This window comes from Mus musculus, chromosome 3 (genome assembly GCF_000001635.26).
Source record: "Mus musculus strain C57BL/6J chromosome 3, GRCm38.p6 C57BL/6J".
NCBI lineage: Eukaryota > Metazoa > Chordata > Mammalia > Rodentia > Muridae > Mus > Mus musculus.
The window spans coordinates 63,256,345-63,273,628 of NC_000069.6; the positions used below are offsets into that span (position 1 = coordinate 63,256,345).

At 39.1% G+C, this 17,284-nt stretch overlaps 1 non-coding gene across 1 annotated transcript; it reads right to left on the reverse strand.

Annotated features, from left to right (window-relative positions):
• Positions 1-16,786: 16,786 nt before the first annotated feature.
• On the reverse strand, positions 16,787-16,930 carry LOC115489829. The gene has a single exon (XR_003954781.1). It is a non-coding gene; the product is annotated as a small nucleolar RNA SNORA48 (small nucleolar RNA).
• Between the last annotated feature and the right edge of the window lie 354 nt (positions 16,931-17,284).

The window sequence follows — 17,284 nt, forward strand, 5'->3', positions numbered from 1 at the left end:
TCTTATTTTTTTTTACTTTTTCTTTTTTTTTAAATTAGGTATTTATTTCATTTATATTTCCAATGCTATCCCAAAAGTCCCCCACACGTTCCCCCACCCACTTCCCCACCCACCCACTCCCACGTCTTGGATCTGTACTAAGGCATATAAAGTTTGCACGAACAATGGGCCTCTTTACCACTGATAGCCAACTAGGCCATCTTCTGATACATATGCAGCTAGAGACACGAGCTCTGGGGGGTATTGGTTAGTTCATATTGTTGTTCCACCTATAGAGTTGCAGATCCCCCCAGCTCCTTGGGTACTTTCCCTAGCTCCTCCATTGGGGGCCCGGTGATCTATCCAATAGCTGACTGTGAACATCCACTTCAGTGTTTGCTGTGCCCCGGCATAGTCTCACAAGGGACAGCTATATCTGGGTCCTTTCAGCAAAATCTTGCTAGTATATGCAATGGTGTCAGCGTTTGGAAGCTGATTATGGGATGGATCCCCAGATATAGCAGTCTCTAGATGGTCCATCCTTTTGTCTCAGCTCCAAACTTTGTCTCTGTAACTCCTTCCATGGGTGTTTTGTTCCCAATTCTAAGAAGGGGCAAAGTGTCCACACTTTGGTCTTCGTTCTTCTTGAGTTTCATGTGTTTCACAAATTGTATCTTATATCTTGGGTATGCTAAGTTTCTGGGCTAATATCCATTTATCAGTGAGTACACATTGTGTGAGTTATTTTGTGATTGGGTTACCTCACTCAGGATGATGCCCCCCAGGTCCATTGATTTGGCTAAGAATTTCATAAATTCATTCTTTTTAATAGCTGAGTAGTACTCCATTGTGTAAATGTACCATATTTTCTGTATCCATTCCTCTGTTGAGGGGCATCTGGGTTCTTTCCAGCTTATGGCTATATAAATAAGGCTGCTATGAACATAGTGGAGCATGTGTCCTTCTTACCGGTTGAAACATCTTCTGGATATATGCCTAGGAGAGGTATTTCTGGATCCTCCTGTAATTCTATGTCCAATTTTCTGAGGAACTGCCAGACTGATTTTCAAAGAGGTTGTACAAGCTTGCAATCCCACTAACAATGGAGGAGTGTTCCTCTGTCTCCACATCCACGCCAGCATCTGCTGTCACCTGAATTTTTGAACTTAGCCATTCTGACTGGTGTGTGGTGGAATCTCAGCTTTGTTTGGATTTGAATTTCCCTGATGATTAAGAATGCTGAAAAATTTTTTCAGATGCTTCTCATCCATTCGGTATTCCTCAGGTGAGAATTCTTTGTTTAGCTCTGAGCCCCAATTTTAATGGGGTTATTTGATTTTCTGGAGTCCTCCTTCTTGAGTTATTTATATATATTGGATATTAGTGCCCTAACTGATTTAGGATAGGTAAAGATCCTTTCCCAATCTGTTCTTGGCCTTTTTGTCTTATTGACAGTGTCTTTTGCCTTACAGAAACTTTGCAATTTTATGAGGTCCCATTTGTCAATTCTTGATCTTACAGCACAAGCCATTGCTGTTCTATTCAGGAATTTTTCCCCTGTGCCCATATCTTCGAGGGTTTTCCCTACTTTCTCCTCTATAAGTTCCAGTGTCTCTGGTTTTATGTGGAGTTCCTTAATCCATTTAGATTTGACCTTAGTACAAGGAGATGGGAATGGATAAATTCGCATTCTTCTACATGGTAACCACCAGTTGTGCCAGCACCATTTGTTGAAAATGCTGTCTTTCTTTCACTGGATGGTTTTAGCTCCCTTGTGAAAGATCAAGTGACCATAGGTGTGTGGGTTCATTTCTGGGTCTTCAATTCTATTCCATTGGTCTCCTTGTCTGTCCCTATACCAGTACCATGCAATTTTATCACAATTGCTCTGTAGTGCAGCTTTAGGTCAGGCATGGTGATTCCACCAGAGGTTTTTTTATTCTTGAGAAGAGGTTTTACTATCCTAGGTTTTTTGTTATTTCAGATGAATTTGCAGATTGTCCTTTCTAATTTGTTGAAGAATTGATTTGGAATTTTGATGGGGATTGCATTGAATCTGTAGATTGCTTTTGGCAAGATAGCCATTTTTACAATGTTGATCCTGCCAATCCATGAGCATGGGAGATCTTTCCATCTTCTGAGATCTTCTTTAATTTCTTTCTTCAGAGACTTGAAGTTCTTATCATACAGATCTTTCACTTCCTTAGTTAGAGTCATGCCAAAGTATTTTATATTATTTGTGACTTAAGAAGGGTGTTGTTTCCCTAATTTCTTTCTCAGCCTGTTTATCCTTTGTGAAGAGAAAGGCCATTGACTTGTTTGAGGTAATTGTATATCCAGCTACTTCACTGAACCTGTTTATCAGGTTTAGGAGTTCTCTGGTAGAATTTTTAGGATCACTTATATATACTATCATATCATCTGCAAAAAGTGATATTTTGACTTCTTCCTTTCTAAATTGTATCCCCTTGATCTCCTTTTGTTATCAAATTGCTCTGGCTAGGACTTCAAGTACAATGTTGAATAGGTAGGGAGAAAGTGGGCAGCCTTGTCTAGACTCTGATATTGTGGGATTGCTTCCAGATTCTCATCATTTACTTTGATGCTGGCTACTGGTTTGCTGTAGATTTCTTTTATCATCTTTAGGTATGGGCCTTGAATTTCTGATCTTTCCAAGACTTATATCATGAATGGGTGTTGGTGTGTTGAAGTCTCCCACTATTATTGTGTGAGGTGCAATGTGTGCTTTGAACTTTACTAAAGTTTCTTCAATGAATGTGGCTGCCCTTGCATTGGGAGCATAGATATTCAGAATTGAGAGTTCCTCTTGGAAGATTTTACCTTTGATGAGTATCAAGTGCTTCTCCTTGTCTTTTTTGATGACTTTGGGTTGGAAGTCGATTTTATTAGATATTAAAATGGATACTCTAGCATGTTTCTTCAGACCATTTGCTTGGAAAATTGTTTTCCAGCCTTTCATCCTGAGGTAGTGTCTGTCTTTTTCCCTGAGATGGGTTTCCTGTAAGCAGCAAAATGTTGGGTTCTGTTTGTGTAGCCATTCTCTGTCTTTTTATTGGGGAGTTGAGTCCATTGATATTAAGAGATATTAAGGAAAAGTAATTGTTGCTTCCTATTAGTTTTGTTGTTAAAGTTGGCATTCTGTTCTTGTGGCTGTCTTCTTTTAGGTTTGTTGAAGGATTACTTTCTTGCTTTTTCTAGGAAGTGGTTTCCGTCCTTGTTTTTTTTTTTTGTTTTTGTTTTTGTTTTTGTTTTCCTGTTATTATCCTTTGAAGGGCTGGATTCATGGAAAGATAATGTGTGAATTTGGTTTTGTCATGGAATACTTTGGTTTCTCCATCTACGGTAATTGAAATTTTGGCTGGGTATAGTAGCCTGTGCTGACATTTGTGTTCTCTTAGTGTCTGTATAACATCTGTCCAGGGTCTTCTGGCTTTCTTAGTCTCTGGTGAAAAATCTGGTATAATTCTGATAGGCCTGCCTGTATATGTTTCTTGACCTTTTTCCCTTACTGCTTTTAATATTCTATCTTTATTTAGTGCATTTGTTCTTCTGATTATTATGTGTTGGGAGGAGTTTCTTTTCTGGTTCAGTCTATTTGGAGTTCTGTAGGCTTCTTATATGTTCATGGACATCTCTTTCTTTAGGTTTGGGAAGTTTTCTTCTATAATTTTGTTGAAAATATTTGCTGGCCCTTTAAGTTGAAAATATTCATTCTCATCTACTCCTATTATCTGTAGGTTTGGTCTTCTCATTGTGTCCTGGATTTCCTGGATGTTTTGAGTTAGGATCTTTTGCCATTTTGCATTTTCTTTGATTGTTGTGCTGATGTTCTCTATGGAATCTTCTGCACCTGAGATTCTCTCTTCTATCTCTTGTATTCTGTTGCTGATGGTTCCAGATTTCTTTCCTAGGGTTTCTATCTTCAGTGTTGCCTCACTTTGGGTTTTCTTTATTGTGTCTACTTCCCTTTTTAGGTCTAGTATGATTTTGTTCATTTCTATCACCTGTTTGGATGTGTTTTCCTGTTTTTCTTTAAGGACTTGTAACTCTTTAGCAGTGTTCTCCTGTATTTCTTTAAGTGAGTTATTAAAGTCCTTCTTGATGTCTTCTACCATCATCATGAGCTATGCCTTTAAATCCGGGTCCTGGTTTTCCGGTGTGTTAGGGTGCCCAGAAATGGCTGAGGTGGGAGTGCTGGGTTCTGATGATGGTGAGTGGTCTTGATTTCTGTTAGTAAGATTCTTATGTCTGCCTTTCGTCATCTGGTAATATCTGGAGTCAGTTGTTATTGTTGTCTCTGGTTAGAGCTTGTTCCTCTGGTGATTCTGTTAGCCTTTATCAGCAGACCTGGAAGACTAGCTCTCTCCTGAGTTTCAGTGATCAGAGCACTCTCTGCAGGCAGGCTCTCCTCTTTCAGGAAAGGTGCACAGATGTCTGGTGTTTGGACTTGCCTCCTGGCAGAAAATGAAGGCCTGAAACAGGGCCTGTCCCAGAAGCTGTTAGCTTCTGTAGTCCACACTCTTCCCTGTGCAGACTTGTCTCAGCAGGATCCAGGAACCAAGATGGCTTCCTCAGGTGCTCCAGCAAAGCCCTCCTGGGCAGGTGGACACCTCTCCTCTGGCAGGGAAGGTGCCTGGAAGTCTGGTCCCCGAAACAGGGACTGTCCCAGAAGCTCTGTAGCTCCAGCCTGTCCCAGAAGCTGTTAGCTTCTGTAGTCCACACTCTCACCTGTGCAGACTAGTCTTGGTGGAATCCGGGAACCAAGATGTCTCTCTTCCTGTCCTCTTTCCCCATCCTCACCTCAACTCAGGGTTTACTGTGCCTCTAAACCTGGCTTTTCATGCTAGCTAAGCTGTTGTTGTTGCTCATTTACAGAACAATGCTTAAATTATTTGTGAAGCAGACATATCATCTATCTATCTATCTATCTATCTATCTATCTATCTATCTATCATCTATCTATCTATTTTCTATCTATTATCTATCTATCTATCTATCTATCTATCTATCTATCTATCTATCATCTATCATTGTGTATATGAGTGTTTTCTTGCATGTAAGTATGTGTATCCTGTATATGCTTGATGCCTGAAGAGCTCAGAAGATGGTTTTGGATCCCTGAATTAGAGTAGAGGTAGTTGTGAGCTGCCATATAAATGCAGGGACTATATCTAGGTCCTCTGCAAGAGAAGTAAATATAAGTCCTGAGCCATCTCTTCAGTCTCTTAGTCTTTTTATTTCTTTAAAAAAAATTGGGGCTGGTGAGATGGCTCAGCGGTTAAGAGCACAGACTGCTCTTCCAAAGGTCCCGAGTTCAAATCCCAGCAACTACATGGTGGCTCACAACCATCTGTATCAAAAATCTGATGCCCTCTTCTGGAGTGTCTGAAGACAACTACAGTGTACTTACATAAAGTAAATAAATAAATAAATAAAGAAATAAAGAAATAAATAAATATTTTTTAAAAATTGTACCTGACTTTTCAGTTTTTTTGTTTTGTAGTCTGACAATAAACCCATGTTATATAAAAATTATACATAAAGTCACATGTTTTGTCTAGTAATTTCATAATTTTACTTTTAAATTTTTGTTATACTTAGAAATTATTTTACATTAACATTATGATTAAGTGTACTTTATTTTCCTAACCTGAGAGCAAATTGTTCTATATTATTTATGATTTTATTGTTTCCTCTGATCTGGCCTTTACAGTAGACTAATTCAATAGAATTATCTGTATTAGTTACAGGAGCATTAATTGTGTTTCCTTATCTACTTCTTTTATGATACAAAACTTTGAGTATTTTCACGTGATTAAATATTTTACTAAACCATAAACTAGTGTTTTTTCACCATTTTGCTTTTCTAAAACTGTCCTTGACATACTTGCATGTTTACTTTTATAAGTTTACTGTATCAATATTATAATAACTAAGCATTTGGAGTATTTATTTGAGAGTGATTTAAGTTCACAGGCTAATGAAACACTGATTGTTTTATAGTTGGCTTTGCATATATATGAAAGAAGTATATTTTTTTTAAATCAAGGTCAATGCCATTTAAAAACACAAGGATTTCCCTTTGTTTCCATTTTACAAATGGATTTCTGTACATTTTATCTAACACACAATTGCTTCGTTCTGGTAATATGTCTGATCGACAGGAAGGATTACATGTTTATTTCACAGTAGTTTTCTAGCTACTGTTTATCCTACTGAGTCTCAGAGGCATTCTCTCTCTCTCTCTAAAAGATTTTAAAATATTTTCTAAAGCTATAATCATTTTACCTGTAAATGTTGACAGTTTTGTCTCTATTTCCCATTTCTTGCAGTATCTGACTCTCTCCTCTTACAAAAGAAAATGATTTGCCAGACTATCATGTCTGGGAGCACCCACAGTTGTACCCTAACGTACTGTGGTGTCAGAGAAGCAGAAAGGGAGAGAAGGGTTCCAGAGTCTGATAGCTATCCCTTTCAATGATAATCCAGTGATGTCATTGTCTTCCAATAAGCCCCACCCTCTAAAGATTCTGAAAGCTTTAGACACTCTGGAACTCGCATCAATCCTTTACACTATGGCATGATTTGTGGGTCATTCAGAGCCAACCCATAATATTCATTTCTTCTTCCCTTAGCACTTACATTGTTCTTCTTGAACACTATTAAATAATAAAAGTAAAATCATATATGATTTTGGTTTCTTTTTCTGTTTGCTTAAGTTGGAATAGTAGGCACTGATTTTGATATATTTTTTTCAATATAAGCAATTAAAGTATAAATTTACCTCTGAGCTATACTTTTAATTTCATCTCCTAATTTTTATATGTTATGTGTGTTATAATTCATTTTAAAGTACTTTCTAACTCTCTCTATGAGAAGCCCATAAGCAGAAGTTGAAAATGAGCTTCATATGCCTTCATACATACCTAATTTCTCACAGTTTTATGCCCTCCAATTCAAGCAAATTCTTCAGAATATCTTTTGGTCCTTTTAATTTCTAGAAAATGGAGGATCTTTTAATATATGGTTTATTTTTTTCTTATAAAACTATTCTGCATTTGCATATACATAGGTTTTTGGGTACTGCAGCTCTTGCTGTACAATCTTTTGTGCTCCCTGTTGGTCAGGAACCATCTACTATTTAATCGCTGTCTCTTTCGCATCCACTCATGCATGGTTCCAAGTCTTTCTTTATTTCAAAAACTCATTTTCCATGTCTCCTCTAGTCTTTAACAATTCATCTTCTTGTAATTTTTTTTTAATTCAGACCTACTCATGACTAGACAATTCCACATTTTCTTGTCTTCCTTCCATGTTGTTTACATCTGTTTTGTAGTTTGTTTTAGGATGAAGTCCTCATTTTTCCAAGTCATTCATGATGGGAAGTAAAGATTTTCATGAACTATGAATAATTAGCGGAGGATGACTGTGATGGTTTGTATATGGTTGTCCCAGGGAGTGGCACTAAAAGGATGTGTGGCCTTGTTTGAATAGGTGTGTCACTGTGGGTCTGAGCTTAAGACCCTCACCCTAGCTGCCTGGAAGGCAGTCTTCCACTAGCAGCCTTCAGATGAAGATGTAGAACCCTCAGTTCCTCCTGCTCCATGCCTGCCTGGATGCTGCTATGCTCCCACCTTGATGATAATGGACTGAACCTCTGAACCTGTAAGCCAGCCCCAAATATATGCTGTCCTTTATAAGACTTGCCTTGGTCATGATGTTTGTTCATAGGAGTAAAACCCTAAGTAAGACAATGACTTAACTTACATCATGTCCTCTATAATTTTACTTAAAATTTATCATGTAGAAAACTGGCCTAAATACTTCATGGAGTAACTCTTAAAAGAAGCCTCCAAAACATTAGAACAGTGAGCGTGGCCCAAAATGTGATTGACTATAGGCACACGGTGTATTGCCTGTTGTAGGAATTGATTGCCAGCATCTGTTGACTAAAACATAAATCTCCCCTGTGATCTAGCAGTTCAGTATCTAGATTAAGTTTCCAGCAGAAACATTCATGTGTGATGTACCCAGCATTAACAAACTGGGAAGTGTTCAAATATCTCAACTTTGCAATGAAAAACAGATGCTAGATGCTCAAAAATTAACAAAGTGAGAGAGTGTGGATGAAGTATGACTATTCCCTCCATTTGAAGCAAGAAGAAGGAATCTCCTTGGACTCAGGAAGGTAAATAACACTGACAGTATCTAGAGGCTAAAGGAATATATAAAAATCAAGAAATTTAAAAAGTTACAAATTCACAATACACCTTTTTAAGCTTATATAAGCTGTTAACAACTTTTAGTGAACAAGGGACTTTTCAGTGGAGAGGCCTGTGGATTGGACAGGAAGCCCCAAAGATGTAGTTTCTGTAAGATGTCACCCATGCTGGAGTGGGCTTTTCAATTCAGTGGTCTTAGAATCTGTAACTCTCTTATAAGTAACTAGTCACCTACTCATGATCTTGTAAAGTAACCCGATAAACCCCTTGGTTCAACAAGCTCAATTTCTATGGAATCTTTTCTTAGGTGTGTCTCTCTCCAAAGTAAAGATGCATGTGTTCATGTTTTCTTGGAAAAACAGGCAACATCTCACCAAAAAAAAGGTTAAGACAAATGAATGATGAGAAGATCAGAGGAAGAGAGGAGAAGAGGAAGAAAGGAAGAAGGGAGAGAGGGAAGGAGAGAGAGAGGAAGGAGAGAGGGAGGGATGGAGAGGCAGAAGGAGAGGGAGGGAAAGAGAGAGAGAATGAAGTTTACTGCATTATTCCTCTAGTTTTATGAAGTACAAAACAGATTCATAGAAAAAGATATACTCAGAACACACTCAGGAACACTGTCTTCCATGCTTATACTAGTATGGTGCATTAAGCCCCACTTTAAGCATTCCACTGCTTTACAAAGACCCCAAATCCACATTCCTGCAAACAAAAGCATGGTCAGGCATATCACAGCACACCCACAGTCCTTGGTATTAACTTCTGTCTTAGTTTGGGTTTTTACTGCTGTAAATGGACACCATGACCAAGGCAACTCTTTTTTTTTTTTTTTTTTTTTTTTGGTTTTTTTGAGACAGGGTTTCTCTGTATAGCCTTGGCTGTCCTGGAACTCACTTTGTAGACCAGTCTGGCCTTGAATTCAGAAATCCACCTGCCTCTGCCTCCTGAGTGCTGGGATTAAAGGCATGTGCCACCATGCCCGGCTCCAAGGCAACTCTTATAAAGGACAACATTTAATTGGGGCTGCCTTACAGATTCTAAGATTCAGTCCGTTATCATGGCAGGAAGCACAGCAGTGCCCAGGCAGGCATGGAGCTGGAGGATCTGAGAGTAGTTCTACACCTTCATCCAAAGTAAGCCTGGAAGACTGTCCTCAGAAAGCTAGGAGGAGGGTCTCAAAGTCCAGCCCCACTGTGACATACTTCCTCCAACAAGGCCACATCTTTTCCAGCAAGGCCATATCTCTTAATAGTGCCACTCCCTAGGCCCAGCATATTCAAACCACCACAGTGTCTCAGTTCATTCCTCCAGACAAGGCTATAGTTCGTTTTCTGTTTGTGCATATGTTTCAACATGCACTATGGGTGGGATGCAGCCCATCAATTCTTACTATTTTTTCCAACTGTCACCTTCTGTCTTTCCATCTAGGCTTTTATTGTATGTTTTCAACTGTAAATCACTGGATCATAAAGAGTAACTGAGTCCACCTGTAGTTCTGCAAATCCCTGGCCTCTCAGATGACAACTGTTTGCTGTCCTAGTATACTTTGTGCTGGATCTTCAAAGAGATGTGCAGATGTGTTTACTTGAATGGTGACTCTGATTTGTCAACTTGCCTAGCTTTACCTAATTCCCGGTAGATGTTCCCTCATTGACATATCTGCCCTGGCACATTGCTAGGAAATAGTTTGTATTTCTTACTCTCAGAATGTCTGCTGTGCTTTTCCCCAAGCTAACCACATATTTCTATAGTAATGTACCTTCACACCATGGGAACAATAGTGGTGGTGAACAGTGTAGAAAAATGAGAATTCTTTATGTTTTAATTAACCTTGTCCCTCATTGTCTCTGGATAGAGAGGGGAATCTTTATAGTGTCTGCCATATTCTGCTATTCTGCTGCTTTTTTTTTCTTGCCTTAGTAGTGTGGGGGTAGTGGGGGTGGGGGTTAATGTCTGCATGTATTATGTTGATTCCCATTGCCCTAAATTATTATTCTATGCAATCCAGTAGTTGGTGCTTTTTTTTAAAGTGTATTTTAAAATTTGTTTTGGAAAAAGAGAGGATCTCTGACTTTTTTCCACCATCTTGTGCCAGGCAATATTTCCCTAAGGAATGCTACATATTTTAAGATACAATGGATAGTTAACTTAAAAACTTGCATAAATACCTAAAAATGATAGCAACCACTATCATGATACTCATACTTAAGGAATTTAAATTGCCAAGATATTAATGAAGACCCTTGACAGTATTTGCTAGTAGTTCTGTAGTAGTTCCCTAGCAGAATCTGACTCAAACAACAAAAGAAGTATTTCCGTAGTTTTAGGACACATTAACCTGTACATTGCTCCTGAAAGGATCAGTAGTGTCTAGTCTACTGTTTACTGTCCTGCCCTACCACCATGACCCTAGGCAATGTTTAATTTAATAAAACTTTTAGATAAATGAATAAATGAAATGTAATTTTGACAAATAAGATATTTAGTTAATATAAAGGGGTTAAGTAAAAAGAAAGGCAGGATGGTGTCTCTCTACCTTTCCTTTGGGCTGCCATAGCACTTGTAAAAGCAAACACTAACATAGTGAGTTGGGAAAATAAAACCATTAGAGAACTAAGCGAAAAGATGACATCCAAAAAAGAAAAAGCACATGAAGGATGAGACGAGTCAAACCAAACCTGTGATAATATCACAAAATAAACCAACAGATAAACAAAGAGACCAAGCTTCATATTTATGACACATGTGACAAACCTCAGTATTTGACCAATACTAAATGTAATTCTCTAATAAAATGCTCATTTCCTGAACTCCAGGGAAGTGACCAGGACAGTGTCCTTCAGAGGCACTAGTTCAAGATGATTTCATAGAGGGTTAACTTTAAATCCTTCTAGAATAAATAATTCTCTCTCCTATTACATGCTCCCAGATCATTAAAAAGTAGGGTCACTTTCAAATGTGCATTAGAAGATATTTGCTGATGGTAAAATTGGCTTGATTAACATTTAAAATAAAGGATAAGTATTTCTCAGTACACATTCATATAAGAGAGAGCTTTTTCCTATACTAAAAGTATTGTTAGCATTGTGGAATTGTAAATCTTTGCTTCTCACAGTATGTTCATGCAATTAAGCACTATCATGCTTTCATAGACGACAAAGCTTAGACAGAGAGAGGCTACTTTAATAGTGACAAGGTCCCACAAGTAAGAGACCATGAAACCCAAGTACCAGTACTGCCTCATTTACAAATGAGACACACCATCCTCTGCAGTAATTTAGTTACATGTCAATTTAAATATCCCAAGTAAGATAGGAAAAAATACATTCCACAGTCAAAAGTCAGTTTGATGGCTTACCTGTACCTATGCAATCATGAAATTCCAGATAAATTAAAAATGAGTCAAAAACAGAACACAAAACTGGATGTAGCATTGTATAAGAAAAACATGGAGCAAACTGACAATCATTCAGAAGAAGCAAGAACAATACAGACAAACAATTTAAAGAAACAACACTATGAGAATCCAGTATAAGCAGAATCATGTAGGCAATGAGACTTGAAGTCTAAAAGTAAACTTGTTAATTCCTTGTTCATTTGAGCAGAAAGTGCAAGTATCAAGGGTGGCCCCAGCTTTACTTGGCACTCAGAATAGGCTGGCATACTAGGTTCTCCGTTACCACCTTAGGGTTTATTTTTCCATTACCACATTTTTGGAGGTTTCGAGGTTTGATTTACAAGAGTCACACCTTGTAAACTTGTACTGAAAAAAAAAAAAAGTATGACTTCACAGTTACAAGACAATTTCCTTGATCTACAAATATTCTTCCTTTAGGCTTGCTGAAAGCTGCAGCCTCATCATTAAAGATCCTTCTCTACAGTTTTGTGTGTTCTTAATGTATGAGTGATGCATTTATTGCTCATATGGCATAGTCACACTAAACTGGCAATGTTTTCCCTTGTGTGTGTAGGAACTTAAGGCAAGTGAATTGGTCCTTAGTTCATTCATTCAATTACGAAGTTTATCAGATAATCAAGGGTTTCTTCCGCTTCTGACAATTGACGATTCCTGTACCGTCCCAAGAAGAAAAATTTCTCATGGGATGAGATCTCAGAAGCTGACATTTAAAAGGCACAAAAGAGTTGTCATAATGGGTGTTGCAGTATGATTTAGGGAGGTGTTTCTATCCAGACTCCTGTAACAATGCATGTACTGCCACTAACTGGGTGTCTTAGACCAGAAAGATCTGTTCCGAGCATTCTAGAGTCTGTAATTCCCAGGTACCATCATGTTAGCATGGTTACAATTTGGGTGAGGGCCATTTCCCTGGAGTTAGGTAAGGCTAAAGACTGTTTCTAATACGAATACTAATCTCATTATGGGGTCCCACGTTCATGGCCTCACCTAAACATTACCTCTCAAACACCTCATTTTTTAATACCACTTTATTAGGATTTAGGATCTCAATATACAGATTTTGGAGAGGAAACACAACATAGCATAAAGTTAAGCCCAAATTTCAAATCTCTCTGAACTTTCTCTATGGCATCTTAGGGTTTCTCATTATCTAAGATCTCTGAGATCTTATGATCATTTTGGTGTGGGCGTTTTAACTTATTATTTCACATTTATTTATGTGTATCTCTGTGTATGGCACACACATGCCATAACACTCGTGGAGGTCAGAAATAGACTTATAAGAGTCATGAACTTAGGAGAGTCAGGTCTCTCTTCCTACCATGTAGTGCTGAGGCTTCGAATCAGGTCATGAGGTTTGGCAGCAAGTGCCTTTAACTGCTAAACCAACTCAGGCCCCTAAAGACAGTTTTGTATTTGACACATGTATAAAAGGTGTGCCAACCTAAAAGCAGTCTGTGCAAATAAAGAGGTACAAAGCCTCCTTTCTTCCTGTGTGTTCACAATATGAACCCATGAAGGAGGTATCATTGTGTACAGATTTGTTTCTGTTACTGGTTTATGGGAACAAAATTGACTTTTATATGTTGGACTTATGTATTTCAACTTATTACACAAATATTTGTAATTCTAACAATTTACTTAGAGCATATTTTATCTTTTACTAAGAACAAACCAGGCCACTGGCAAATAATATACAGTTCTATTTTCTCTTTTCCAAATTTTATCGATATTTTTCTATACTGCCTTACTGCCTCAGCTAGGATTTCTTAACACTGCATAGAAACAGCACTAGTTAGCATTCTCTCTCATCATGACCTCTAATGTGCTTGTTTAAACAGCATATTAATTTAATGAATTTTAAATTTTTCATTATTTTAACATTTGTGTGTGTGTGTGTGTGTGTGTGTGTGTGTGTGTGTGTGTGTGTATGTGTATGTGTTAGGAGGGAGAGGAGGGAGGGAGGGATAGAGGAAGGGAGGGAGGGATCCCAAAGAGTTTGCTATGGCACACAGGTGGAGGTCAGAAGACAACTTGAGGCATTTCATTCTCTCCTACTGGATGAGGCTGAAGATCAAACCTAGGTCCAAGACTAGAAGCTCCTTTGCTGAGCAATGTTATGGGCTTATGATTCTTTGCCTTATATAGCTGACATTCATTAATATTTACCTACATTGGTCATTACTACTTTTTGTTTCTGAGCCATGTCCTGCATCCTTTTTCATTGGTAAGAATACCATTTAACGTTTCTTTTGCTCTAGGCCTATTGGTAGCATGTTACGGTAACTCCTCTCAAATATGCCCCAGCAATGAAAACACAACACAGTTAATATGATTACATGCTGTGCGCCTATATTGGGCAGATCTACCACTACACTACCATCTTCCACTGCTTATGAGACCCCTTGGAACTTGCAGTTTCTCCAGGCCATGTGCTTCTGCTCTGCTTTTCTTCTTCTTCCTCCTCTTCCTCTGTGTCCTCTTTCTCTTCCATTTTCTCCTTCTTCCCTCTCCAAACTTTCTACTCCACCTTCCTTTTTATCTGCCCAATCATCAGCTCTCCTTTATTTCACAAATTAAGATGGGAAGCAGGTTTACAGGAAATCACCTGAGTGCTGACTCATTTCTTATCTAGAGCCCCTCACTGGAGAATGGAATTAACATCAAATATAATTAGCTCCAGGGCTATCCACAACAGTAGCACATACTTTTTAGCTTAACTTCTTTCTCCTAACACTTCAGATCTCCATGGGCTCTGGTCCAGGACTTCAAGCGTAATAGGCATGTACCCTACTACTGATCTTTAGTGGTGATCTCACCTGAGTATGCATGTGCACAGGCACACACAGAAACTTTGAGGTTTGCTTTTCCATTCTCTTTAGACATTCGTTACTCATAACAATTTAACTATCAATCAGCCTTATTTGTTTGCTCTTAGAATTTAAGATTGTTATTTCTCTCACTGTGAGCAAGCCAAAGCAATCATTTATGGAGGAAAATATTTATTTTATATAACTTTCAGTACCAGCCAAACATAACCAGTAGCTATATAAGGAGGCAAAAACATAAAGAGCAATATAGAGGACAATGTGAGCATCCTCCCACACACACCCTGCCCCACCCCCTACTCCTCAGTTAAAACGTTCCCTCTGCTCTGACTATCAACATGGTTACTCAGTTGTACATAGAGATGACAGGGTTCTCCCCTTCCACCCTTTCACTTTCCTCCCTCCCTCTCTTCCTCCCTCCCTTCCTCTCTCTCTCCCATCCTCCCTTCTTCACTCCCTCCCTCCCTTCCTCCCTCTCTCCCTCCTGCTCCCTCCCTCTTTCTCTCCCTCTCTCTTTCCATTCCTGCACCTCTTCCTCCTTTCTCAACGTTGGCTTCTGAAACTAGGATTTGAAGTCTTTCACAACTTTTAGAAAACTCCCAGACGTTATTTCTGAATGCTGCCTCTACCATATTCTCTGCTTTTTCTGCGACTCTAGTGATGAGTATTCGCTCATGCTGGGTGCTCTAGCTGGTTTGTTTTCTCCTTTGCTAACCCTTTGGATTCTCAGGACTTCATTCTAGTCCTTGCTTTTCCTGAAAAATCTATCTTTTTCAACATTGACTCAGGCCTTTCTTCTTTTTCACTTCTAGTTGGATAGCAATATTTTCAGGCCTTTGTGTAATATATTAATATATGATAAGCACAATTATTTTAAAATAATTTTCGGACCATTCCATCATTTATTGCTATTTGTTCTGCTTCTATTTTCTTTAAATTCTTTAAAGGTTTGTTTCTGTTCCTTTTTTATTTTTAAAGATCTAGCTGGTTTTTATTAAATTCTGGGTATATATATATATATATATATATATATGCATGTGTGTGTGTAAATTATGAAATAGTTCTAAGCCTGATGTATTATATTCCTCCAGAAAAGATTTATGTTATCTTCCTGTTAGTAATAAAAGAGTAGAATATTGGATTATTTTTACCCAATTCTAGGGATATATATCTGTGCTGAGTTTAAAAAAAAAAAAAAACTATTTTTAACTTTTACTGATTCTTTGTGAGTTTCACATGATACATCCCAATCCTGCTGCCCAGACAAATTACAGGAATGCTCTCTCAAGTGCTATAGCAGGCAAGGGACAGAACCATCTTACTGGCTCTTGTGACCCTGGGGTCAGCTCTCCCTACTGATACAAGTGGGGCGGAGCAAAGGGTCATGCCTGCACCCACACACCTCACCCCAGATGCATGGCAGGACTGACTCTCCTCAGACCCCTCCCTCAGGGCTGACTCACCTACTATCCTGCTATCAGGGTCAGCTCTGCTGTGTTACCCTGGTGAAGAGAAGTGCCTGTTTTCCCTAGTGCTGTAGCTGGTGAGAGGCAGGGCTAGCTGTCCTGATCTTATGACCATGTGTGCAGATTCCCAGAGGTGGGGGTGGGCTCTGCGTGTGGTGTATCAGCTCTGTGCCAATGTCATCCTACCACAGACAAGTGACAGAACCAGCTTTTCCCTACTTATACTCTCGAGGCTGGTTAACACACACCCCATGGCTGAAACTAGCTCCATTGTGCTGTCTGTTCGAGGCACAAGGCCTGCTTGCTGTCTAGAGAACTGCATCTAGTGAAGTTGTGCGCATCCTCTGGACATCTACGTGGACCCCAGTGGATGCTTCAGCAAAGGACACCCCCATGTTCTCTGGGTGTAATGTGAACCATGACTATCAATACTAACCCCCGCCACTGCACAGCGATGGACTCAGACATGTCCCTCAGTGGCAGCTCGAGCTAGGATCTCATGATGGCACCCAGTGGCGGGCTGGCCACTCATAGCAAGCTTCTCCTCTCCACTCTCTAGTCTCCAGTTCCATCTTTCTCCACAATGCTCAAACTGTTTTACTTCTCTTTCTTGCCCACCTTCCCAGCACATACTTACTTGCTCCTTGTGGTCCTTTCTGCTACATGCTGGTCACGTGGCTGGCAGGCCCCTACAGGACATCCTCTATCAGTGTTGTGTGGTAATCGGGTTTCTATGGCCTGCCTGTGCTTGTACTGAAGGGGAAAGCTGTGCATGGCATGGTAGTCCACAGGTGTCTATTTGTCTTCCTCCTCCCATGCTGCACTGCTTCAATTTACCTTGATTTGATTTAATTTTAATGAATCCTAGGCATAAGACAGCTTTGGCCATTAAGCTAAGTATTAAGCTGGGATGAACAAAAGACAGCCGTGTGCTCTGCCCCTGCCTCATATAAGAGCAACACCAACAACAAGGTATCTTTTTGCCTATTGCCAGGGGTTTTCTTGTTTGTTTGTTTGTTTTGATTTGTTTCAATTTGATAAAAATTTGTGGTTATATGGAACGTTAGTTGAGAATAATGATGTCATCAGACTGACCTGTGAATCTGTGAAACATTTTCTTAACTCATGATTGTGTGGGAGCGGTAAGCTGGCCCTGGGCAGGTAGTCCTGAACTGTACCAAAAAGCAGCCTGAGAAATCCCTTGGAGCAATTCAGTTTCTTCCTCCAAATTCCTGCCTGGGCTTCTCTCAGTGACAGAATAAAACTTGAGGCTTGTGAGGTGAAACAAACTCTTTCCTCCCTGAGTTGGTTTGGGTTTGTGTTTTTAATCACAATCAACAGAAACCTAAGATT